The sequence below is a fragment of the Rhinopithecus roxellana genome, chromosome 12, assembly GCF_007565055.1.
Source record: "Rhinopithecus roxellana isolate Shanxi Qingling chromosome 12, ASM756505v1, whole genome shotgun sequence".
Lineage (NCBI taxonomy): Eukaryota > Metazoa > Chordata > Mammalia > Primates > Cercopithecidae > Rhinopithecus > Rhinopithecus roxellana.
Window position 1 is genome coordinate 23820636 of NC_044560.1, and position 24985 is coordinate 23845620.

At 46.4% G+C, this 24985-nt stretch overlaps 1 protein-coding gene across 3 annotated transcripts in view; it reads right to left on the bottom strand.

Moving 5' to 3' along the window:
- The window catches only part of GNB1 (G protein subunit beta 1), a 112315-nt gene that overhangs the window by 46436 nt on the left and 40894 nt on the right, over positions 1–24985 (bottom strand). For 2 of the 3 annotated variants that reach the window (XM_030913800.1, XM_030913798.1), the window contains exon 2: positions 11057–11105. The exons of the other annotated variant lie outside the window; for it this stretch is intronic. The gene's annotated coding sequence lies outside the window, so the exon portion shown is untranslated. The remainder of the gene's footprint in view (positions 1–11056; positions 11106–24985) is intronic. 3 annotated transcript variants of the gene reach the window in all.

A 24985-nucleotide genomic window follows, 5' to 3' on the forward strand; every position in this document is an offset into this window, starting at 1 on the left:
CTTCTTTTTCATAGTTAATAGCAGAAATTATTATAGCTCTCTCCTGTGCCGACATTTGAGTTTCAATTAAGAGACTCAAAACCTATGTTTGTCAAATTTTTTAAAAAAGCATATTCCTGGCTGGGCATGGTGACCTGTAATCCCAACACTTTAGGAGGTCAAGTCGGGAGGACTGCTTGAACCCAGCAGTTTGCGACCAGCCTGGGCAATATGGCAAAACGCTGTATACACAGACACACACACACTCACACACACACTCTCCTATTTTTGTTAGCAATAAAAATAAATTTCCTCGTAAGACTCTCTTCAATCCACATACAGAAGTGATAAGAGAAATGTATTGTCAGGCATTTCACTTTTTCTTTTAAATTACATTCTCTAGTCTCCAGGATAAAGATATATATTTTCTTTTCTTTTTTGAGACGGAGTTTCGCTCTTATCACCCAGGCTGGAGTGCAGTGACGTAATCTCGGCCCACTGCAACCTCTGCCTCCCAGGTTCAAGTGATTCTTTTGCCTCAGCCTCCCTAGTAGCTGGAATTACGGGCGCATGCTACCACGCTCGCCTAATTTTTGTATTTTTAGTAGAGCCGGGGTTTCACCACGTTGGCCAGGCTGGTAAGGAACTCCTGACCTCAGGCGATCCGCCCGCCTCGGCCTCCCAAATGCTGGGATTACAGGTATGAGTCACCATGCCCAGCCTAAAAATGTATTTTCTAAAATCAAATTTAAAAAAAAAACTTTTGGAGATAAACCCAATGATCAGTACCATCTTTTTGTAATGTGGACACGCCCCACGAACACCCTGTGCAGCAGTCCAGGCACAGTGAATGGCTGATGGGATAAGGCAGGAGAGATGAGAAAGCGTGGCCACCACATTCCCCATGGGCTGCAAGAGCACCAGGTGCCAGGAAGAGAGAACTTAAGGGAAGCAAACAACCTTCTGATTCCCATAAAAGAACAGCCTTCCCAGTGGCTCTTAGTTCATCTTTACCATGAAGACAGTGAACGAAACAAAAATGGAACAAGAGTACAAAGCATGATGCTTTTGTGTGTACAAAAAGGACAAACACCAATGCCAGAGCAAGCCATCTTTTTTTTTTTGAGATGGAATTTCACTCTTGTTGCTCAGGCTAGAGTACAGTGGCACAGTGCTGGCTCACTGTAACCTCTGCCTCCTGAGTTCAAGCGATTCATCTCCTGCCTCAACCTCCCGAGTAGCTGGGATTACAGGCACGTGCCACCACGCCTGGCTAATTTTTTTGTATTTTTAGTAGAGACGGGGTTTCATCATATTGGCCAGGCTGGTCTCGAACTCCTGACCTCAGGTGATGCACCCGCCTTGGCCTCCCAAAGTGCTGGGATTACAGGCGTGAGCTACCACACCCGGCCCGCCATCTTTTTTCTAGACACATCAGATGTTAATGGTGTTGTTTTTGGAGACAGAGAAACAGGTGAGCAGCTTTTATTCTTCTCATTATTCTTCAAATATAGTTTGCTTACTAACCCCCCTACACACCAACACACAAAGTTAACAGAGGCTAATCTGGGGTCCTAGAATCAAGAAAGATTAAAAAAAAATTTTCTTTATACTCTTCAGTTTAAATAAAATAAGTTAAAGTTACATCTTTAAAAAAATGCCTGGCCGGGCGCGGTGGCTCAAGCCTGTAATCCCAGCACTTTGGGAGGCCGAGACGGGCGGATCACGAGGTCAGGAGATCGAGACCATCCTGGCTAATACGGTGAAACCCCGTCTCTACTAAAAAAATACAAAAAACTAGCCGGGCGCGGTGGCGGGCGCCTATAGTCCCAGCTACTCGGGAGGCTGAGGCAGGAGAATGGCGGGAACCCGGGAGGCGGAGCTTGCAGTGAGCTGAGATCCGGCCACTGCACTCCAGACTCCAGCCTGGGCGACAGAGCGAGACTCCGTCTCAAAAAAAAAAAAAAAAATGCCTGTGAGGGTCTCACACTGTTGCCCAGGCTGGAGTGAGTGGCATGATCATAGCTCACTGAAGTTCAAGCCATCCTTCTACCTTAGCCTCCAGAGTAGCCAGGACTACAAGCAGACACCACCTATCACACCCAGCTATTTTTGAAATTTTTGGTAGAGATGAGGCCTTGCTATCTTGCCTGGGCTGGTCTCAAACTCTTGGCTTCAAGGCATCCTCCTGCCTAGGCCTCCCAAAGTGCTAGACTCTAATCTAATGCTTGAGCTACCACACCCAGCCTAAAGTTAACTTTTTAAAGTTACTTGATGCAGCCAGGTGCAACGGCTCACGCCTGTAATCCCAGCACTTTGAGAGGCTGAGGCAGGTGGATCACCTGAGGTTAGGAGTTCGAGACCAGCCTGGCCAACATGGCAAAACCCCGTTTCTACTAAAAATACAAAAATTAGCCAGGTGTGGTGATGTGTGCCTGTAATCCCAGCTACTCGGGAGGCTGAGGTGGGAGAATGACTTGAACCTGGGAGGCAGAGGCTGCAGTGAGTGGAGATCATGCTACTGCACTCCAGCCTGGGTGACAGAATGAGACTTCATCTCAAACAAAAAGTTACTTGATGCAATTAGCTGGGTATGGTGGAATGTGCCTGTAGTCCTACCTAGTTGGGAGGCTGAGGTGGGAAGATCTCTTGATCCCAGGAGTTCAAGGCTGCAATGAGCTATGATAGCACCACTGCACTCCAATCTGGGCAACACAGCAAGATCCTGTCTCTATATAGTTACTGGAAGAACTGTAACATATCACTAAGAACAATAATGGAGAGAGTAATTAATTTGGAAAAACGCTTACTATATATACTAAGTGAAAAACAATATAGATTTGCATATAGTTATTTTATTTGAGACTGAGTCTAGCTCTGCGGCCCAGGCTGGAGTGAAATGGCAGCAATCTCAGCTCACTGCAACCTCCGCCTCCTGGGTTCAAGCGATCCTCCTACCTCAGTTTCCCAAGTAGCTGGGATTACAGGCATGCACCACCACACCTGCCTAATTTTTGTATTTTTAGTAGAGACAGGGTTTCGCCATGTTGGCCAGGCTGGTCTTGAATTCCTGACCTCAAGTGATCTGCCTGCCTCGGCCTCCCAAAGTGCTGGGATTACAGGCGTGAGCCACTGCACCCAGTCGCAGGTAGTAATTTTAGCTGCTTTATTAGAATTAAAATAGGTCTGGGTGCGGTGGCTCATGCCTATAGTCCCAGCACTTTGGGAGGCTGAGGCTGGCCGATAGCTTGAGCCCAGGAGTTCAAGACCAGGGTAGGCAACAACATGGCGAAAACCTGGCCTCTACTAAAAATGCAAAAAATTAGCTGGCGTAGTGGCACACGCCTATAGTCCCAGCTACTTGGGAGGCTGAAGTGGGAGAACCCACTCGAGTCCAGGAAACTGAGGCTACAAGCGAGCTATGACTGCGCCACTATGCTCCAGTCTGGGCAAATGGAGTGAGACCTTGCCTAAAAAAAAAACAAGAAAAGAAAAATATACTTACTTTAAAGAAAGATAAGTTAAAAAGACTAACAGCATTTTTATTATAATTATTAGTCACGTTTTTCTACTAAACTTTCTAATGTTGACGCAGCTTCCTTTGAAAATTAAAAAATAAATGTAAATTTTAAAAGTCGTACTTACATTTAATTGCTTTTGCTTTTCTCTTCACTATCCTTAGTCCCCCCAAACCTTCTAGAACACCCACCATCAGGTTTACCTGGCTTGGGCTCCTCTCCTCCAGTGCCAGTGTCACGGCTAAGCTCTGGCTGTGCTGACTCCAAGAATTTGCCCGTCTAATCCACTAAGACAGGGTCTGCTGAGGTCTCATGTCTATCCTTCCCAATGACCCATATCTGCCATTGGCTTTTATTTAGAACTTCAGTTTTGGAAATCCTTTTCAGAGAGATTTAAATAACTTAAAAGCAAGTAGGTGAAGGGATCTGCCCCAACTTTAGAACAACATCTTTGTGAGTCAAGTGTTAGTTAGCATGATTTTTAAAGTCAGAATATTTCATATTTGCATTGCAATGTGCTCCGTGTAGTGCCTCTACTTTCAAGGCAATGCAGCAGCCCAGGCCTCTCATCCAGTCCCCTGAGAGTCCAGGAGGGGCACTTCAGCGGTGCCCTCAGGACCCCAAATTACACAGTCAGCAATAACGACATTCAGGCTGCAAGTTTGCCAATGACAAAATAGGGTACAGATATTGAAAAATAATTTCGATTTCTGGTTCTGCAACATACAAAGAATAATGCTTTAAATTGTTTTTTACTCTGATCTGCTTAATTCAAAATAGGAATGGTGTTATCTACATGACAGGGCTAAAATGAAGATTAAATCAGACAACCAATCTGAAAGTGCTCTGTCAGCCTTACAGTGATTAAACTTCTGAAGTCCAAACCGGCCCCAGTGAGGCCCCAGTGTCTTACACAGGGTCAGGAAATTTGCTAATTTGACCAGCCACACAAGCATCACAGCTCACCTCCAAGATGAAGCAGTATTTTGAGAGAGGAGTCTGCATGAGGAATTTAAACCAATTTCACTCACTTTTCCATTTTTCTTTCATTCCCAAGTCCAGTTCAATCTCCAAAATTAAGACCGTGGCAATTCGAAGGGCAACAGGAAGTCCTCAGGCCCTGCTCCCTTTATGCACCACTCCGAACAGTACTGTGAAGAGTAAGGCGAGCAGAGCACCACCGCAACCGATGAAAGGCCACGCCACGACCACGACCACAGCTGCAGAGCAACGCATGTGCAGACCCTCCCTTCACCACGACAGGCACTGGAGAGCCTCAGCACAGCGCTGAGCAGCATGAACCAGCCTGGATTCTGGTTTCAGGGAGACAGATGACTAACAGGTAAGCCACGTGGAGCATACACAGGCACCAAACGGGTGAAGTGTGCCAGAGAGGGCAGGGAGGATGCTGCTTTGCATGGTTGTTAGACATGACCTTGCTAATAAGGGCCAAGAATTGAGCGGAAGGCAGATGGGTAAAAATAACACAACTGTTCTTCTTTGAGGTGCTATTTTTTGCAATGGTAACAATTTTTTAAATCATACATTCAGGATTTTGCCTGTGCCTATAAAGTAATCTTACCAAAAAACTGAACGTGACCAAAACTCCAGAACTAGAAGACAGGGGAGCATGTTCAATGACCCCACACGGAGGCAACAGTGCTAAACAACGGCCTGGGAAACACTCCAGGACAGACAACCAGGCAGGTTGGTTCGTCTGTCTTTAACAAATAAACTTCAAGGGAAAAAAGAGACAAAGCAAGCAATGGACGGAGGATTTCTGGACTAAGTTAAGAGACTCCCTAGGATCATCTCCATGTCCCAGTCACAAGTGAGCTCACTCACCCACCAGACACTGGCGACTGGGGGAAGAGCAGGAACTATGGTGTGCGGTCACAAAGTCCTCAGAAGGCGATTTTCCGGGGAGGGGGTCTAACAGCCAGGGATGAGCCAGTGAGGCACAGCTGCTAAGAGCTTACCTCCAACCCCTGGAACTCTGAAATCCCAGGAGGTGGCTACTGACACTCCCTAAGACTTATTATTTCTCATGCATCACAAAAAACATTTGGTCTCCCATTTTGCTCTCCCTTTTCTAACCCTGTTAGCCTATGGCCTCTTTTTGCTTTTAGGGCAGAGCACAAAATCTAGCACATACGAGGACAACTGGAGATCATTCAATAGATACACATCTTCAAACATCTTGAGGCCAAACAGGAAGTACCACTGTGATTGTTTCAAAGTCAGACTTTCTATGTAACGGATGGAGTCTCATGAAATGAATGGCATCCATCCACCAGGCAGACCTAACAGGGAAAGGTGGTGGGAAACTGACAATCATGCAGCGCACACAACAGAGGAGGCTAAACTCCAAGCACCTTTTTTTTTTGGGGGATGGAGTCTCGTTCTGTCCCCCAGGCTGGAGTGCAGTGGCGTGATCTCGGCTCACCGCAACCTCCGCCTCCTGGGTTCACGCCATTCTCCTGCCTCAGCCTCCTGAGTAGCTGGGACTACAGGCGCCCGCCACTATGCCCTGCTAATTTTTTGTATTTTTATTAGAAAGGGGTCTCATTGTGTTAGCCAGGATGGTCTCAACCTCCTGACCTCATGATCAGCCCACCTCAGCCTCCCAAAGTGCTGGGATTACAGGCGTGAGCCACCATGCCCGGCCTCCAAGCACCTTTCATAAGGGGCCTGGAAATCCTCAGGTTTGGGGAAAGACTGCTGTGTGCCATGCCATTTGCACTCCAGTATATAAAAATAATATTTGTTTTTACATTTACTACTGCAAGCTACAATGAATACTATTTGCTTTCCCAACAGCAAATGGGGGGTGGGGGTTAGAATTCTGTTCCTAGAAAAACTTCCATGTTTTTATTGGCATTTGAATGTCCAGCCCACTTAAGCAGGACCAATAATGTCTGACAGCCCTGCTGGCTGGAAGCAGAGTGATGTTTCGTGGTGGGAAAGTTGGAAGCCCCAGGTTCTAACCCAGACTCTATCTCTTCTCACCAGGTGGCCTCCAGTAGGTTCCCTAACTTCTCTCTGCCTACATTTTTTTGTATGAAAGTGGGGACAGTAATAGTCCCCACAGCTCATGCTATGACAATTCCATTAGAATCCATGCAAGGCCCTTAGAACCATGACTGACACAGTAAATACTTACTAAATACATGACTTGCTATGAAAGCAGGTATAAAAGTGTTGCCCTGAAAAAATGTAAGTAATGGCCAGAAGACTACCTCCTGCCTCACCTGCTACACTTTCTATTCAGTCAGTGAAATAGGCCCTTTTGCAGAAATCAAAAATATGGGTAGCAGTGGCAACCAGTGTAACAGAAGAGTTAATTAGATAGATGTGATACTTTGAAATCTGTGCATGTTGCTGCATGTACAAGTCTTTATGAGAACATCTGCTTTCATTTCTCTTGGACAGACTCCTAGGAGTGGAATGGCTGGATCGTACTACAGGTGTGTGCTGAACATTTCAAGAAAAAAATGCCACTGCAGTGGCTCATGACTATAAGCTGAGCACTTTCAGGGGCAAGGCAGGACGATCACCTGAACCCAGGAATTGAAGACCAGCCTAAGCAACATAGTGAGACCCTGTCTCTCCAACAATAAAAACAAACAAACAAAAAAAAATTAGCCAGGCGTGGTAGTGCATGCCTATAGTCCCAACTACTTAGGAAGCTGAGGCCAGAGGATCACTTGAGCCCAGGAGGTCATGGATGCAGTGAGCTATGATCACACCACTGTACTCCAGCCTAAGAGACAGAGTGAGATCCTATTTCGAAAAAACAAAAAACAAACTCAAAAAAAAAAAAAAAAAAAAAAAAAAACTCTTTTCAAAATGGTATGCTGGGTCACATTCCCAACATCCTGTCAGAAATGTGGAGAGTCCCAGCTCCTCAAACCCCCACAACGTTAGGTATCACAGCCATTCGAATGGGGGCTTTGGCTGTGGTTTTAATCTGCATCTCGCTGATGGCTAAACTTTTCAGGTACTTAATTGCTGTCTATACATTTTTCTGGTAAAGTGTCTGTTCAAGTCACTTGCCTCTTTTTTATTGGGTTACCTGTTTTCTTAATATTGTTTTTTGGTTCTTGGTTTTTTTTTTTCTGACACAGGGTCTCGCTCTGTTGTCCAGGCTGGAGTACGGTGGTGTGATCGTGACTCACTATAGCCTCAACATCCCGGGCTCAAGTGATCCTCCCACCTCAGCCTCCCAAGTAGCTGGTACTACAGACACACACCACCATACCTGGCTAAATTTTTTTTTTTGGAGACAGTCTCACTCAGCTGCCCAGGCTGGAGTGCAGTGGTGCAATTTGGGCTCACTGCAACCTCCACCTCCCGGGTTCAAGTGATTCTCATGCCTCAGTCTCCCAAGTGGCCGGGATTACAGGCATAAGCCACTACAGCTGGCTCATTTTTGTATTTTTAGTAGAGATGAGGTTTCGCCATGTTGGCCAGGTTGGTCTCGAACTCCTGACCTCAGGTGATCCGCCTGCCTGGGCCTCCCAAAGTGCTGGGATTACAGATGTGAGCCACTGGCCTGGACACTAAGCTTTTTTTTTTTTTTTTGAAGAGACAGGGGTCTCACTTTATTGCCCAGGATTACTGAACGACTGGCTTCAAGCAATTCTCCTCCCAAAGTGCTGGGATTACAGGTGTGAGCCATAGTACCCAGCCAAAACTGAGTTTTGAGAGTTCTTTACCTATTGCGGATACATGTCACCTAAAAGACATTTGCTAATATTTTCTGCCAGACTATGGTTTGTCTTTCATTCTCTGTGTTTTCTAAGGAGCATAAGTTTTAAATTTTGATCAAATTCAATTTATAAATATTTTCTTTTATGCATTTTATCTTTGATCTCGTATCTAAAAGTTGTTTGCTTAATTCAAAATCTCAACAATTTTTCTAATTTTTGGAGTCTCGCTCTTGTCGCCTTGCTCGAGTGCAATGGCGCAATCTCAGCTCACTGCAACCTCCATCTCCTGGGTTCAAGCAATTCCCCTGCCTCAGCCTCCTGAGTAGCTGGGCTACAAGGGCGTGCCATCACACCTGGCTAAATTTTTTTTTTTTTTTTTTGTATTTTAGTAGAGATGGAGTTTCACCATGTTGCCCAGGATGGTCTTGATCTCCAGACCTGGTGATCTGCCCACCTCAGCCTCCCAAAATCCTGGGATTACAGGCATAAGCCACCTCGCCTGGCCTGAGTTAATTTCTGTACATGATGTCAAGTTCTCCTTTTGCATAAGAATATTCGATTGACTAGCCAGGCGCGGGGCCTCACACCTGTAATCCCACAACTTTGGGAGGCCAAGGCGAGTGGATCACCTGAGGTCAGGAGTTCGAGACCAGCCTGACCAACATGGTGAAACCCCAACTCTATTAAAAATACAAAAATTAGGGCCGGGTGCGGTGGCTCAAGCCTGTAATCCCAGCACTTTGGGAGGCCGAGACGGGCAGATCACAAGGTCAAGAGATCGAGAACATCCTGGCTAACACGGTGAAACCCCGTCTCTACTAAAAAATACAAAAAAACTAGCCGGGCGAGGTGGCGGGCACCTGTAGTCCCAGCTACTCGGGAGGCTGAGGCAGGAGAATGGCATAAACCCGGGAGGCGGAGCTTGCAGTGAGCTGAGATCCGGCCACTGCACTCCAGCCTGGGCGACAGAGCGTGACTCCGTCTCAAAAAAAAAAAAAAAAACAAAACAAAAATCAGCCAGGCGTGGTGGTGAGCGCCTGTAATCCCAGCTACTTGGGAGGCTGAGATAGGAGAATCGCTTGAACCTGGGAGGAGGAGGCTGCAGACAGCCGAGACTGCGCCACTGCACTCCAGCCTGGGCAACAGAGCAAGAGTCCGTTTCAAAAGAAAACAAAGAATATCCAATTGTTCCAGCCCCTAATTGTTTTTCAATTTAATACTGCTTTTTAATTTAAAATTATTTCAAACTTCAAAGAGTTGCAAGAAAAATACAAAGAAACTGTGTACCCTCACCCAGACTCACTAACTACAAACATGGCTTCATTATCCCCACTTTATACAAATAAAAAGGTTTTTTTGTTTGTTTTTTTCCTGAATCATGTTCGCCCTACTTTTTTCTCTTTCTTTTTTCTTTTTTGAGATAGAGTCTCCCTCCATCACCAGGCTGGAGGGCAGTGGCGTAATCTTGGCTAACTGTAACCTCCACCTCCTGGGTTCAAGTGATTCTCCTGCCTCAGCCTCCCAAGTAGCTGAGACTACAGGTGCATGCCACCACGCCTGGCTAGCTTTTGTATTTTTAGTTAGTGACAGGGTTTCCCCATGTTGGCCAGGATGGTCTCAATCTCTTGACTTCGTGATCCGCCTGCCTCGACCTCCCTAAGTGCTGGGATTACAGGCGTGAGCCACTGTGCCTGGCCCCCTTACTTTTTTCTATATTGTATACTGGTATTTCTTCCTTTTTTTTTTTTTTTGAGACGGAGTCTAGCTCTGTCTCCCCCAGGCTAGAGTGCAGTGGCGCGATCTCGGCTCACTGCAAGCTCCGCCTCCCAGGTTCACGTCATTTTCCTGCCTCAGCCTCCCGAGAAGCTGGGACTACAGGAGCCTGCCACCACGCCCAGCTAATTTTTCGTATTTTTAGTAGAGACAGGGTTTCACCGTGTTAGCCACGATGGTCTCGATCTCCTGACCTCGTGATCCACCTGACTTGGCGTCCCAAAGGGCTGGGATTACAAATGTGAGCCACCACACCCAGCCATATATTGGTATTTCAACTAAGATTTGATTTGAAAAAAGGGCTCTCCTGCTTTCTTATTTTTTTAAATTTTTATTTATTTATTTATTTATTTATTTTTTTTTATTTATTTTTTTTTTTTGAGATGGAGTCTTGCTCTGTCACCCGGGCTGGAGTGCAGTGGCCGGATCTCAGCTCACTGCAAGCTCCGCCTCCCGGGTTTACGCCATTCTCCTACCTCGGCCTCCCGAGTAGCTGGGACTACAGGCGCCCGCCACCTCGCCCGGCTAGTTTTTTGTATTTTTAGTAGAGACGGGGTTTCACCGTGTTAGCCAGGATGGTCTCGATCTCCTGACCTCGTGATCCGCCCGTCTCGGCCTCTCAAAGTGCTGGGATTACAGGCTTGAGCCACCGCGCCCGGCCTCTCCTGCTTTCTAATGAAAACAGCTAGAGAAGTACCGCTCTCATTCGGAATATAAATCCTCATCACTGGGACCCTAAACCTTCTTGCTCAACACTAAATGGAAGGTTTTTTTGAGGATCAAATTGTTTTGAAAACCATCTTTGGCTTAACAGAGATAGAAAAAAACTGTAACAAAAACCAGGGTACTGGCCAGGCATGCTGGCAGATGTCTATAGCCTCAGCTACTCAGGAGGCCGAGGTTAAGAGAACCCCTTGACCCCTGGAGTTAGAATCCAGTCTGAGCAACATGGCAACACCCTGCCTCTTTAAAAACAAACAAACAAAACTACCAGCTATTTAAAAAAAACAAACTCTGAAAAAATTTATATATTGTCTTTCTAAAACTGAAGAGGACCAAATGTATCAAAATTACCTTAATTCAGAAGGGCTTCTGGTCTGGTCTTCAATACATGTACACTTGTCTGAAACAAACAGAAAAGGTTGTGTTTGTATTGCATTAAGGTTGTGAATAAAATATTCTATTTTGCTAGTAGTTACATTTGTGCAACAACACGTAATTTCGACCCTTCCCTATTACTATTTCTCCCCCAAAATTGCTTTATTTAGCACTACTGTCATATTTTGTTTTTCAGCGTCGGAACAAAATAAGAAATCAGATCTGTTTCTTTAAGAATCCTTAGAGGCCGGGCGCGGTGGCTCACGCCTGTAATCCCAGCACTTTGGGAGGCCGAGACGGGCGGATCACGAGGTCAGGAGATCGAGACCATCCTGGCTAACACGGTGAAACCCCGGTTCTACTAAAAAATACAAAAAACTAGCCGGGCGAGGTGGCGGGCGCCTGTAGTCCCAGCTACTCGGGAGGCCGAGGCAGGAGAATGGCGGGAACCCGGGAGGCGGGGCTTGCAGTGAGCTGAGAACTGGCCACTGCACTCCAGCCCCTGCGACAGAGCGAGACTCCGTCTCAAAAAAAAAAAAAAAAAAAAAAAAAAGAATCCTTAGAAATGCCCCAGAGAAAGTATCTTGAATTAAACTGAATCCTATCACTAGAAAAATTACAGTAACGATTTAAAAACTAATGCAGGCCAGGCCCAGTGGCTAACCCCTGTAATCCCAGCACTCTGGGAAGCTGAGGCAGGCAAATCACCTGAGGTCAGGAATTGGAGACCAGCATGGCCAACATGGTGAAATCCCATCTCCACTAAAAATACCAAAAAACAAAAAAAAAAAAAAAAAAAAAACAAAAAAAAACTAGCCAAGCGTGGTGTCACAAGCCTGTAATCCCAGTTCCTCAGGAGGCTGAGACAGGAGAATCGCTTGAACCTGGGAAGTGGAGGTTGCAGTGAGCTGAGATCACACCACTGCACTCCAGCCTGGCTGACAGAGCAAGACTGTCTCAAAACAAAAACACAAAACAGGCTGGGCATGGGGGCTCACACTTGTAATCCCAGCACGTTGGGAGGCTGAGGTGGGTGCATCACCTGAGGCCAAGAGTTTGAGACCAGTCTGGCCAACATGGCGAAACCCATTTCTACTAAAAATTCAAAAAAAGCTAGGCATGATGGCAGGCGCCTGTAATCCCAGCTACTTGGGAGGCAGAGGCAGAAGAATCACTTGAACTCGGGAGGCAGAGGTCGTAGTGAGCAGAGACCACGCCACTATACTCCAGCCTGGGTTAGAGCAAGACCACGTCTCAAAAAAAAAAAAAAAAAGCTGGGTACGGTGGCTCCCGACTGTGTAATCCCAGCACTTTGGGAGGCCGAGGTGGGTGGATCACAAGGTCAAGAGTTCGAGACCAGCCTGGCCGATATGGTAAAACCCTGTCTCTACTAAAAATACAAAAAAATTTGCTGAGCGTGGTGGCGGGTGCCTGTAGTCCCAGCTACTCAGGAGGTTGAGGCAGGAGAATTGCTTGAACTTGGGAGGCGGAGATTGCAGTGAGTCGAGATCATGCTACTGCACTACAGTCTGGGCCACAGAGCGAGATTCCATCTTAAAACAACAACAACCACAACACAACACACACACACACAGAAAACACTAATACAATTCAACAAATTCTGAAGATTAATTTAATCCAGACTTTGCCTGTTGGGCATGACAGTGGAAAACATTTCATCTGAATCTCAAGGAAGCCACTAAATAACTACTTCCTGAGTCCTGGCAAGTCTATGTTGGGACACTTCCAATCCCTCCCTCTGTCCCTCTCCTGCTGACACGGTCCCATCCAGTGCCTGGCCCTGGTGCCCAGGAAGGTGGCTTGAATGGTGACAGAGATCACAAGAGAGGTTTCTGACTCCTCTTGACACACTTCTGGTGGAATGAAAATATGTCCAATTCTAGATGTCTTCTGATTTCAGAACATTTATTTTATTATTTTTGAGACAGCAGTCTCGCTCTGTCACCAGGCTCAAGTGCAGTGGCATGGTCTCAGTTCACTGCAACCTCCGACTCACTGGTTCGAGCGATTCTCCTGCCTCAGCCTCCTGAATAGCTGCGATTATACGCACACGCCACCACACCCAGCCAATTTTTGTATTTTTAGTAGAGACGGGGCTTCACCGTGTTGGTCAGTATGGTCTCGATCTCCTGACCTTGTGATCCGCCCGCCTCGGCCTCCCGAAGTACTGGGATTACAGGCCTAAGCCACTGCGCCCGGCCTCGTTTCAGAACATTTAAAGATGCTTTTGTAATCGCTCCCTCAAATTAAACTATGTGAAAAGACCACTTGCGGAGGCTTCACAGGTCACCACCTGCCTATTAATTCAGTGTCTTGTGAGGCTGCAAACTAACATGCACACATCTAGTCTGGAGTCAGGAGATGAATCAACAAACTGAAATGTCTCCCAGTTGAACTGTGAATTCTAATTCATGTGCTTAAAGTAGTTTCGTTTTGCAATTATGCTGCTTATGTACAAGCAAGCACATACTTTTCTGGCAGTAAAAGTGAGTGTGGAAGGAAAACAGTTTGGCAGTTCCTCAAAAAATTAAACACAGAATTACCCCATAACCCAGGAATTCTACTTCTAGGTATATTCCCAAAAGAACTGAAAGCAGGGACTCAATGCATGTACACATTATGTTCTTAGCAGCAGTACTCAGTAGCCAGAAGAAGGCGGAGACAGCCCAAATACCCACTGAGCATGAATGGATAAATAAAATGTGGTCTATCCAAACAATGGAATATTATTCAGCTATAAAGATAGAACAGGCCAGGCGTGGTGGCTCACGCCTGTAATCCCAGCACTTTTGGAAGGTAAGGCGGGTGGATCACCTGAGGTCAGGAGTTCGAGACCAATCTGGCCACCCCGTCTCTATTAAAAATACAAAAATTGCCGGGCGCGGTGGCTCACGCCTGTAATCCCAGAACTTCCGGAGGCTGAGGCAGGTGGATCACGAGGTCAGCAGATTGAAAACATCCTGGCTAACGCAGTGAAACCCATTTCTACTACATATACAAAAAATTAGCCGGGTATGGTGGCGGGCGCCTGTAGTCCCGGGAGGCTGAGGCAGGAGAATGGCATGGCGTGAACCCAGGAGGCGGAGCTTGCAGTGAGCCAAGGTCGTGTCACTGGACTCCAGGATGGGCGATAGAGCAAGACTCCATCTTAAAAAAAAAAAAAAAAAAAAAAAAAAGAAGTCCTGGTCCTGTCTCTGTTAGAACACGGACAAACCTCAGAAATATGCTAAGTGACAGGTGCCATATACAAAAGGCCACATATACGACCCCATTTATGTGAAATATCCAGAACACACAAATCCAAAGAGACAGAATGCAGTGGCTGCCACGGGCTGCACGTGTGTGTGTGTGTGTGTGTGCGTGCACATGTGTGTGCAGTAGACAATTGCAGGGTTTCCTTTTGAGGTGATGAAAATGTCGTGGAATTAGGTAGAAACGGTGGTTGCAATACATTGTAAATGTACTAAATGGCACCGAATCATTCACTTTAAAATAGTTTAATTTTATGTTATGTGAATTCCACCTCAGAAAAAAAACTTGGGTGTGAAAGTTGGGGCACACAGGTAAACAATGAATGATGCAAACTACCCCAGACTTCATGAAGCGAAGCCTCGCTCCAGGGCAAGGTCCTATAAGCACACTCGAAAGGTGCCATCAAATCATCAAGTTTCAAAGCATGGGTCTCAACCTCAGCAAAACGAACATTTTAGGCAGGGGTGTGTGTGTCCCCGTAGGATATGTGGCAGCATGCCAGTAGCGCTCCTTTCCCCAGCTGTAACAGCCACCTGGCGTCCAAGGGGCAATACTGACCCCAGTTGAGAACTCTTTAACTGTCACAATTATCTCAATCACTAAATATAAATATTTTCAAAGTACTTTCCAGATCAAGGGACAGGTAGGAAAAGAAACGCTACTCAAAAAAAATACACATAATCTGCTCTATTTTATCATTACTAATTATTTTTTTGAGACAGGATCATCCACTGTCATCCAGGCTGGAGTGCAGTGGCACAATCACGGCTCACTGCAGCTTTGACTTCCTGGGCTAAGGCGATCCTCCTGCCTCAGCCTCCTGAGTAGCTGGGACCACAGGCATGCGCCACCATGCCCAGCTAATTTAAAAAAAAAAAAAAAATTATTTGTAGACATGGGGTCTCGCCATACTGTGCAGGCTGTCTTGAACTCCTGGGCTCAGACGATCCTTGCAGGTCAGTCTTCCAAGGCGCTGGGATCGCCGGCATGAAGCACCGCACCCAGCTGCTCTATTTTAATGCCTAGATCGCCCTGTGGCTCAGATCATGACTCAAGATTGGAGTAAGGGTGCTAAAAGTGCCATCCAATCACCTTAGCCTGGATTCACATGGAGAGCTGTCTGGACCCATTTCTGGCTAAAAACAAGATGACCCAAATGTACGCTCTTTTTCTGACTATCCAGCTCACAGAACCCCACACTAAGGACAGGACTACTGGTCCCACAATAATGTAACCCTAAACCAGTAGCACCACCCTTAAACAAAATCAGGAGCTGGGCCCACATCTGTAATCCCAGCATTTTGGGAGGCCGAGGTGGGTGGATCACCTGAGGTCAGGAGTTCGAGACCAGCCTGGCCAACATGATGAAACCCCGTCTCTACTAAAAATACAAAAATTAGCCGGGCACAGTGGCATGCGCCTGTAGTCCCAGCTACTCAGGAGGCTGAGGCAGGAGAATCACTTGATCCTGAGAGGGGGAGGCTGTAGTGAGCCAAGATAGCATCTCTGCACTCCAGCCTGGGTGACAGAGCAAGACTCCATCTCCAAAAAAAAAAAAAAAAGATTGGGCACTTTTTCAAGGCTCTTGATAAAATCAACTGACTCTATAAAGCTAATTTAGCAGTATTAAATATTAATATGACTTCTTTGCACATATATCCTAGTATTCCTACTTTTATTTCAACATTTTTCAAAATCTAGAAGCTGAATCCTTGAGACATACCTAGAGATTTCTCTACAGGCTGCATTCATATTTCAAATCAAGTCAGGGTATACTCGTGGGGGGTGATTTCTTCTCTATCAACACAACCTACGATGGGAAGCACACACAAGTGCACCACTGGTTATCTACAATTCTGAGATGCCCAAACCAGAATAGGACACAGACTTTCTCACATTCAGTGTGAGCAGTCTTATGTTTACTACAGGCTTTGGGGTATCTGATAAAAGCCTTGCTCTAACACATTGAACAACTAGAATGTGAAATAATACTGAACTTCATGACAACTCTGTATCATAATCTTCAACTATCTATGATTAAACTAATAAACAGGATAAAAACAAACTAGAAATGCCTTCTTTCAAACAAAAATTAGAGTTCAGTACCAATAAAAAGATGACAATACCTGTGAAACACAACCAACCAACCAAAAAAAGGTCTAAATACATCACGTTAATTTAGGGTACTCTAGCTGTACAAACATGGGGGCATATTCTAAGGGCAAAGAGAGTAACAAAAAGTTCTGAAATTTAGGTACCACATTGGTGGCATAATAATGCTTAAAATATTAATATGGATATGTATGCCAGAGCAAAATGAGCGAAAATATGGTTGTTATTTGGGGAGCAAGGTTTACACCGGAGGAGGGAGGCACAACATGGACTATCTGAAAGCAAGGAAGGGCCCCCTGGTGTTCAATCTGAATTTGGAGACAACGGTACAAATTCTCTACACATTTATTCCTCTGTAGAGTCGTTTGTGTGTGTTAAGTCCATATATACATATATATACACACACACGTATATGTCCTATCTCTTGTCAACTGAAAGGTCTAGAAGCAACGACCTCTCCACACACAAAGCCCAAATCCTGGTTTTACAAAAATGATTCCCTTTAAAAGGAGCTTCAGTGTTCCTTTGAGAAATCACTCCCTCAAGGTCTGGCACAGGGAACTGTCTTGCTATGGCAGAAAGGAAGAGCCCCAAAACTAAAAAGAACATGTCAAAACACACCAGCTTGAAGGAAGTCCACTGGCCAAATTTAGGACAATCTGAGGGTCAACATGACTAACAATGGTAACGGAATATAATTACTGGAGCTACAAAAAGAACACACAAGCACACGATAACATATAAATAAAACAGAAAACAAACAAAAACAGAGGAAAAGCGAAGCTCTTCTTAATGCCAATACATATAGAAGGAGTAAGATTTAGCCGGGTGCAGTGGCTCATGCCTGTAATCCCAGCACTTTGGGAGGCCAAGACGGGTGGATCACCTAAGCTCAGGAGTTGGAAACCAGCCAGGTCAACATGGTGAAACCCCATCTCTGCTAAAAAAAAAAAACACACACACAAATTAGTCAGGCGTGGTGGCTGGCGCCTGTAATCCCAGCTACTCGGGAGGCTAACGCAGGAGAATCGCTTGAACCCAGGAGACGGAGGTTGCAGTGAGCAGAGATCACGCCACTGCACTCCAGGCTGGGAGACAAAGTGAGACTTAATTCATCAATCAACCAGAGTCTCACTGTCACCCAAGTGGGTGACAGCTTTGAACAGCTCACTGCAGCCTCGAACTCCTGGGCACAAGTCATCCTCTTGCCTTAGCCCCCTAAGGAGCAAGGACTCAGGCATGTGCCACACTGCACCTAAATTTTTTGTTTCTTTGTTTATGGAGAGAGGGTCTCGCTATGTGGCCCAGGCTGGTCTTGAACTCCTGGTCTCAAGCAATCCTCTTCTCTTGGCCTCCCAAAGTGCTCGGCTTATAGGCATGAGCCAACAGTGCAGCTGAAAGTGAAGGACTTAAAGCCAGAGAATTTAATGCCAGCAAAGGGTGGCTGGATCGGTTTAGAAAGAGGGTTGCCTTAAAAAATGTTCAGGTAACAGGAGAAGCTGTTTCTGCCAACCAACAGGCATCAGGGTTACCAGATGCCATGAAGAAAATCATTGAGGAAAAGAAAATCTGCCTGAACAGGTTTTTAATGCAGACAAAAGTGCCCTATTCTGGAAAAAACTGCCACAAAGGACACTTATTAGTAAGGAAGAAAAGTGAGCCCCAGCACTGAAGGCGGGCAGGGAGAGGCCAACTCTACTGCTTTGTGCAAATGCAGCCGGGTGTATGAACAGGGCTGCTCTTATCTACAAAGCTGCTAACCCCTGAGCCTTGAAGGGGAAGAGATAAACACCAGTTGCCAGTCTCTTGGTTGTGGAACAAGACTGGGACAACAAAATCCCTTTTTCTGGATTGGTTCCATCAATGTTCTTTGTAGTCAGGAAGTACCCTGCCAGTAAGGGATTGCCTTTTAAAGTTCTTTAGATATTGGACAATGCCCCTGGCCACTCAGAACCCCATGAGTTCAATACTGAAGGCACTGAGGTGGTCTACTTGCCCCCAAACACAGTATCTCTCCTTCAGCCTCTAGATTAGGGGGTCCTAAGGACCTTTAAGGCTCATGACACACAGTACTCTATGGAAAGAACTGTCAATGCTATGGAAGAGAATCCCAATAGACAGAACACATCGTGTCAGCCTGGAAGGATTATCCCACTGAAGATGCCAAGATTGTTACAGAAAAGGCTGTGAAGGCCATGAAGCCTGAAACAACTAATTCCTGCTGGAGAGGATGATGTCCAGATGCTGCGCCTGACCTCACAGGACTTATGAGAGCCAATCAAGGAAATCATGAAAAGACTGTGGATATGCTTTTAAAAGGGTAGGGGTGGGTAAGGACTTCAACATATGGATCTTAGAGATATTCAAGAGCTATTAGACACCACACCAGAGGAAGTAACAGACGACACCTCGACAGATGTCAGTGCTTCCAAGGTGGAGACAGACCATGAGGAAGCAGCAGTGCCGAAAACACGTGGACACTGGGCAATCTGGCAAAAGGTCTCCACTACCCAAGACTGCACTTGACTTCTTTAAGACACAGACCTTTTATGGCACAGAAACTAAAACTAAAGCACACAATAGAAGGTTGGTATTATACAGAAACTTCTTCAGAGCAATCAAACAGCAGGCCGGGTGCGGTGGCTCAAGCCTGTACTCCCAGCACTTTGGGAGGCCGAAGCGGGTGGATCACAAGGTCAGATGTTCCAGACCAGCCTGGCCAACATAGTGAAACCCTGTCTCTACTAAAAATACAAAACATTAGCCAGGTGTGGTGGCGGGTGCCTGTAATCCTAGCTAATTGGAAGGCTGAAGCAGGAAAACTGCTTAAATCCAGGAGGTGGAGGCTGCAGTGGGCTGAGACTGCACCATTGCACTCCAGCCCAGGTGACAGTGCAAAACTCCGTCTCAAAAAAAAAAAAAAAAAAAAAGAAAGAAAGAAAAAGAAAAAAGTCAGAAATTATGTATTTCAGTAAAGTTCCACCAAGTATGCCTATCTCTCCTACCTCCCCTTTCACCTCCTCCACCTAAGTGAGCAAGACCAAGCCCACCTCTTCCTCCTCGTCAGCCTCAACCTGAAGATAAGGAAGATCTTCCACTTCCACTCATTAAATAGTAAATATATTTTTTTCTCCCTTATGATTTTCTTAGTGTTTTCTCCAGCTTGCTTTATCGCAAAAATATATAATATATAAAACATACAAAATATCTGTTGACTGCTAGTGGTAAGGCTTCCAGTCAACAGCAGGCTATTAGTAGTTAAGGTTTTGGGAGTCGGCCGGGCGCAGTGGCTCACACCTGTAATCCCAGCACTTTGGGAGGCCAAGGCGGGCGGATCACGAGGTCAGGAGATCGAGACCATCCTGGCTAACATGGTGAAACCCCTTCTCTAATAAAAATACAAAAAAAATTAGCCAGGCGTGGAGGTGGCACCTGTAGTCCCAGCTACTAGGGAGGCTGAGAAAGGAGAAGGGTGTGAACCTGGGAGGCGGAGCTTGCAGTGAGCCAAGATCACGCCATGGCACTCCAGCCTGGGCGACAGAGTCTCCAAGGAAAAAAAAAAAAAAGGTTTTAGGAGTCAAGTGATACAAGAATTTTGACTGCACAGCAGGTGAGCACCCCTAACCCCTGTGTTAAGGGTCATGATATTTCTTCCCCTTCACTCTTTGTAACACAATTGTCTAGCATTTTACTTCTACATGTTTTTTGAAGATTCTATCTGGTCTTTGTTCCCAGTTCCTCAGAAGGAGCTTCAACAACTATTGGATGTCCTTTGTTATTCATGAGCCTCCACGTTTGTGCTAAGAGATGAGCTGACTCAAGATAGAGGTTAGTCACTAGAAAGACCAACCATGGATTAGACAGTTGGGGTCTTAAACCATTCTGATGGGGTGGGAGAGGGGCTAGAGATTGTGCTCAATCAACTGTGCCCAAGTAACAAAGTCCCAGTAAAAACTCTCAACACCAAGGCTCAAGGGAGCTTCCTGGTTAGAAGCTCGTTGACCCTGATTTGTCAGGAGAGACCCCATGGGAAAGGGCTTGGAGAATATGTTTGAGACTCTCCTAGGCCTTGCTGTATGTCTCTTCATTTGCCCGGTCTGATTTGTATTAAACTATTTACAGCACCAGAAGAGAACTGCAGCGTGAAGAGACACACTTCTGCCTGAAGAACTTTCTCCATCTCAATGGGCAGATCTACTGGCAACAAACCCCACAACTTTTGTCTGAGGAAGTCTTGTGTGGGACTAGGTCACACTCTGTCACCCAGGCTACCGTGCAGTGGCACAATCTTGGCTCACTGCAGCCTCAACCACCCAGACTCAGGTGATCCTCCGACTTCAGTCTCCTGAGTAGCTGAGACCACAGGTGCCGCCAGAACACCTGGATAATTTTTTTTTTTTTTTTTTTTTTTGTAGAGATGAAGTCTCGCTATGTTGCCCAGGCTGCTCTTAAACTCCTGGGCTCAAGTGAGTCTCCCACTCAGTCTCCCAAAGTGCTGGGATTTACAGGCATGACCCACCATGTCCAACTTGTATGAAATATTTTTTTTCTGGCTACATTCAAAACTCTCTTTGACTTTCAGCAGTTTGACTATAATATCCCTAGGTGTTGAGGGCTTTTTGTTTATATTTATGGTGCTTGGAGTTCTCTGAACTTCACAGACCTCTCGTTTGCTGTCTTTTACTAATGAAAAAATTCTCAACCATTAGCTCTTTGAATATTTCTTCTGCCCCATTTTCTTCCAGGGCTCCAATTATATGTATATTAGACAGTCTGTTATTGTCCCACAACTACTAAACACTGTTTTTTGAAATGAAGTCTCTCCATCTCACCCAGGCTGAAGTACAATGGCACAATCTCAGCTCACTGCAATCTCTGCCTTCCAGGTTCAAGTGATTCTCCTGCCTCAGCCTGAGTAGCTGGGATTACAGGCCCCTGCCACCACACCCAGCTAATTTTTTTTTTTTTTTTTTTTCTGACGGAGTTTCTCTCTTGTTGCCCAGGCTGGAGTGCAATGGTGGGATCTTGGCTCACCACAACCTCCACCTCCTGGGTTCAAGCAATTCTCCTGCCTCAGCCTCTCGAAGTAGCTGGGATTTCAGGAATGCACCACCACACCCCGCTAATTTTTTGTTTTTAGTAGAGATGGGGTTTCTCCATTTTAGTCAGGCTGGTCTCGAACTCCCCACCTCAGGTGATCCACCTGCCTAGGCCTCCACAAAGTGCTGGGATTACAGGCTTGAGCCACCACGCCCGGCCCCCACCTGTGATGTTTTTAAAGAATCTCTAGGCCGGGCGTGGTGGCTCAAGCCTGTAATCCCAGCACTTTGGGAGGCCAAGACGGGCGGATTGCGAGGTCAGGAGACCGAGACCTTCCTGGCTAACACGGTGAAACCCCGTCTCTACTAAAAATACAAAAACTAGCCGGGCGAGATGGCGGGCGCCTGTAGTCCCAGCTACTCGGGAGGCTGAGGCAGGAGAATGGCGTGAACCCGGGAAGCGCAGCTTGCAGTGAGCTGAGATCCGGCCACTGCACTCCAGTCCCGGCAACAGAGCGAGATTCCGCCTCAAAAAAAAAAAAAAAGAATCTCTAACATTTCAATTTAACTTTTTCTAGAGTTTCTGCATCCTGAAATTCTCGATCTTTTCACAAACAATGCATGCTGTACACCTTTCTCCCCCAAACTTTTACCACTTCCATAACAGTCATTTGAAGTCTCTGGCAGTTCCAGTATCTGGGTCATCTCTGAGTTGGCTTCCATTTATTTCCCTCTCAATCAGAAATCACTTTTTAGTGTATCTCATAATTTTTTATTGAATATCAGACGATAACAGAAAACTCAAACAGTACCTGCAACCAGAATTGGGTACACCTCTTTTTCTGAGTCACTAGTGTGTGGGGATGGATGAGGGGTTAATTCAATCTAGTCTTTAGTTGGGTTTGGATTTTATAATCCTCAGGAGGGGGCCGCCTTAAACTTTGTGGCACCATATTTTTCTCAAAAAATATTGGCCGGCCAGGTGCAGTGGCTCATGCCTCTAATCCCAGCACTTTGGGAGGCCAAGGTGGGCAGATCACAAGGTCAGGAGTTTGAGACCAGCCTGACCAAGATGGTAAAACCCCGTCTCTACTAAAAATACAAAAATTAGCAGGGCGTGGTGGTGCACGCCTGTAATCCCAGCAACTCAGGAGGCTGAGACAGGAGAATCTCTTGAACCCGGAGGCAGAAGTTGCAGTGAGTCGATATCGCGCCACCACTCCAGCCTTGGTGACAGAGCAAGACTCTGTCTCAAAAATGAATAAATTAATTAAATTTAATTTTAAAAAAAATTGGCCAAAGAGGAAACCTCACTACTCACACCTAGTGGAGGACAGAACAAAGGCAGAAAAGCAAGCCATACAACTTCTTCTGAAAGTTCAGATTCACAGGAAGATGTGAACAGTCTTGCAGGCTGCCATGAGGACAAGCCTTCACTTTATTTTGGCAGTAGTGAGTGCCTGTTAAAGAGACATTCAGCCAGGCACAGTGGCTCACGCCTGTAATCCCAGCACTTTGGAAGGCTGAGGCAGGCAGATCACTTGAGGTCAGGAGTTTGAGACCAGCCTGACCAACATGGAGAAACCCTGTCTCTACTAAAAATATGAAATTAGCCAGGCGTGGTGGTGCATGCCTGTCATCCCAGCTACTCAGGAGGCTGACACAGGAGAATTGCTTGAACTCAGGAGGCGGAGATTGTGGTGAGCCGAGATTGCGCCATTGCACTCCAGCCTGGGCAACAAGAGCGAAACTCCGTCTCAAAAATAAATAAAGAGACATTCACTTTACTGGGGAAAACAACAACAACAACAACATATTGTGATTGAATATATAAAAAGAGATGCCAAACGTTAGGAGCCAGGCATGTTGGCTCATGCCTGTAATACCAGGGGAGGATTACTTGAGGCCAGGAGTTTGAGACCAGCCTGGGCAACACAGCAAGATCCCGCCTCTCAAAAAATTTTTTTGAGACAGAGTCTTGCTCTGTCTCTCAGGCTGGAGTGCAGTGACACCATCTCGGCTCACTGCAAACTCTGCCTCGCGGGTTCACACCATTCTCCTGCCTCAGCCTCCTGAGTAGCTGGGACTACAGGTGCCCACCACCATGCCTGGTTTAGTAGAGACGGGGTTACCATGTTAGCCAGGATGGTCTTGATCTCCTGACCTTGTGATCCACCCGCCTCGGCCTCCCAAAGTGCTGGGATTACAGGCTTGAGCCACCACACCTGGCCTCAAAATACATACATATATTTTTTAATTGGCATGGTGGTGCGGCCGGGCGCAGGTGGCTCACGCCTGTAATCCCAGCACTTTGGGAGGCCCAGGGAGGCAGATCACAAGGTCAGGAGATCAAGACCATCCTGGCTAACACGGTGAAATCCCGTCTCTACTAAAAGATACAAAAAAAATTAGCCGGGCGTGGTGGCGGCGCCTGTAGTCCCAGCCACTTGGGAGGCTGAGGCAGGAGAATGGTGTGAACCCGGGAGGCGAAGCTTGTAGTGAGTCAAGATCACGCCACTGCACTCCAGCCTGGGCGACAGAGTGAGACTCCGTCTCTTAAGGAAAAATATATATATAATGAATGTCTTGTGTGCCTTGCTATGTACACAGGTTCTCAGCCCGAGTGGAGTGCAACTTACGGGCCTACCCTACACTCATGGGGCCAGCAACAGCCCCTCATCCTGCTCTCACCAACCCAGGTCCACATCTGCCACACCCAGTCACGCCCAGTTCCGAACCCTCGACTGGTTCTTTTGTGGTTCTTCTTCCAAGTCGAGGATCCACTCCTTATTCCCTTTCCCTGAATGTACCCCAGTTCCTAGAAAGCTCTATGCACTGCAGAGCTCTGAGGGTTCAATCCTTTCAGATTCCACCAGTGTAAAGCAAGCCTCAGCACCCCTTTCCTTTCCAAACCGGCTGGCAGTCCCTCCCAGCTCTCCTGTGGCACAGATTCCAGCCTCTGTTCCATCCCTTTCCCCTCCTGACCCTGTGCTCCACTCCCACCGCTTCAGCCTCCTGACAGCTCACCATCTTTGCCTGGCCCATTACTAATCTGCTTCTCTATCCCACCTCTTTTCCACTTCAATCCATCCTAAACAGCACTGCCTGATTTATCTTTCTGAAGGACAGCTCTGACATGCAACTCCTCCGCTCAAAAGTCTTCAAATACTCCTCCTACGGAAAAAATCAAACTTTTCAGCCTGGCCTAATTTAAAGCTCTTACCGACTGTATTCCCAGGTACTCCTCCCCAGGGAGTCAAGTAAGCCTAGAGAAGGTCAAACACATGGGCACAAACACCCCAGACGACTTTGGTGGTCTCTGCCGAACTCTGACCACTGGTCTCTTAAAGAGAAATCCTAGAAACATGAACATATTTTTGCCTTAAAGAATGAGAGCCGGCCGGGCGCGGTGGCTCAAGCCTGTAATCCCAGCACTTTGGGAGGCCGAGGCAGGTGGATCACGAGGTCAGGAGATCGAGAC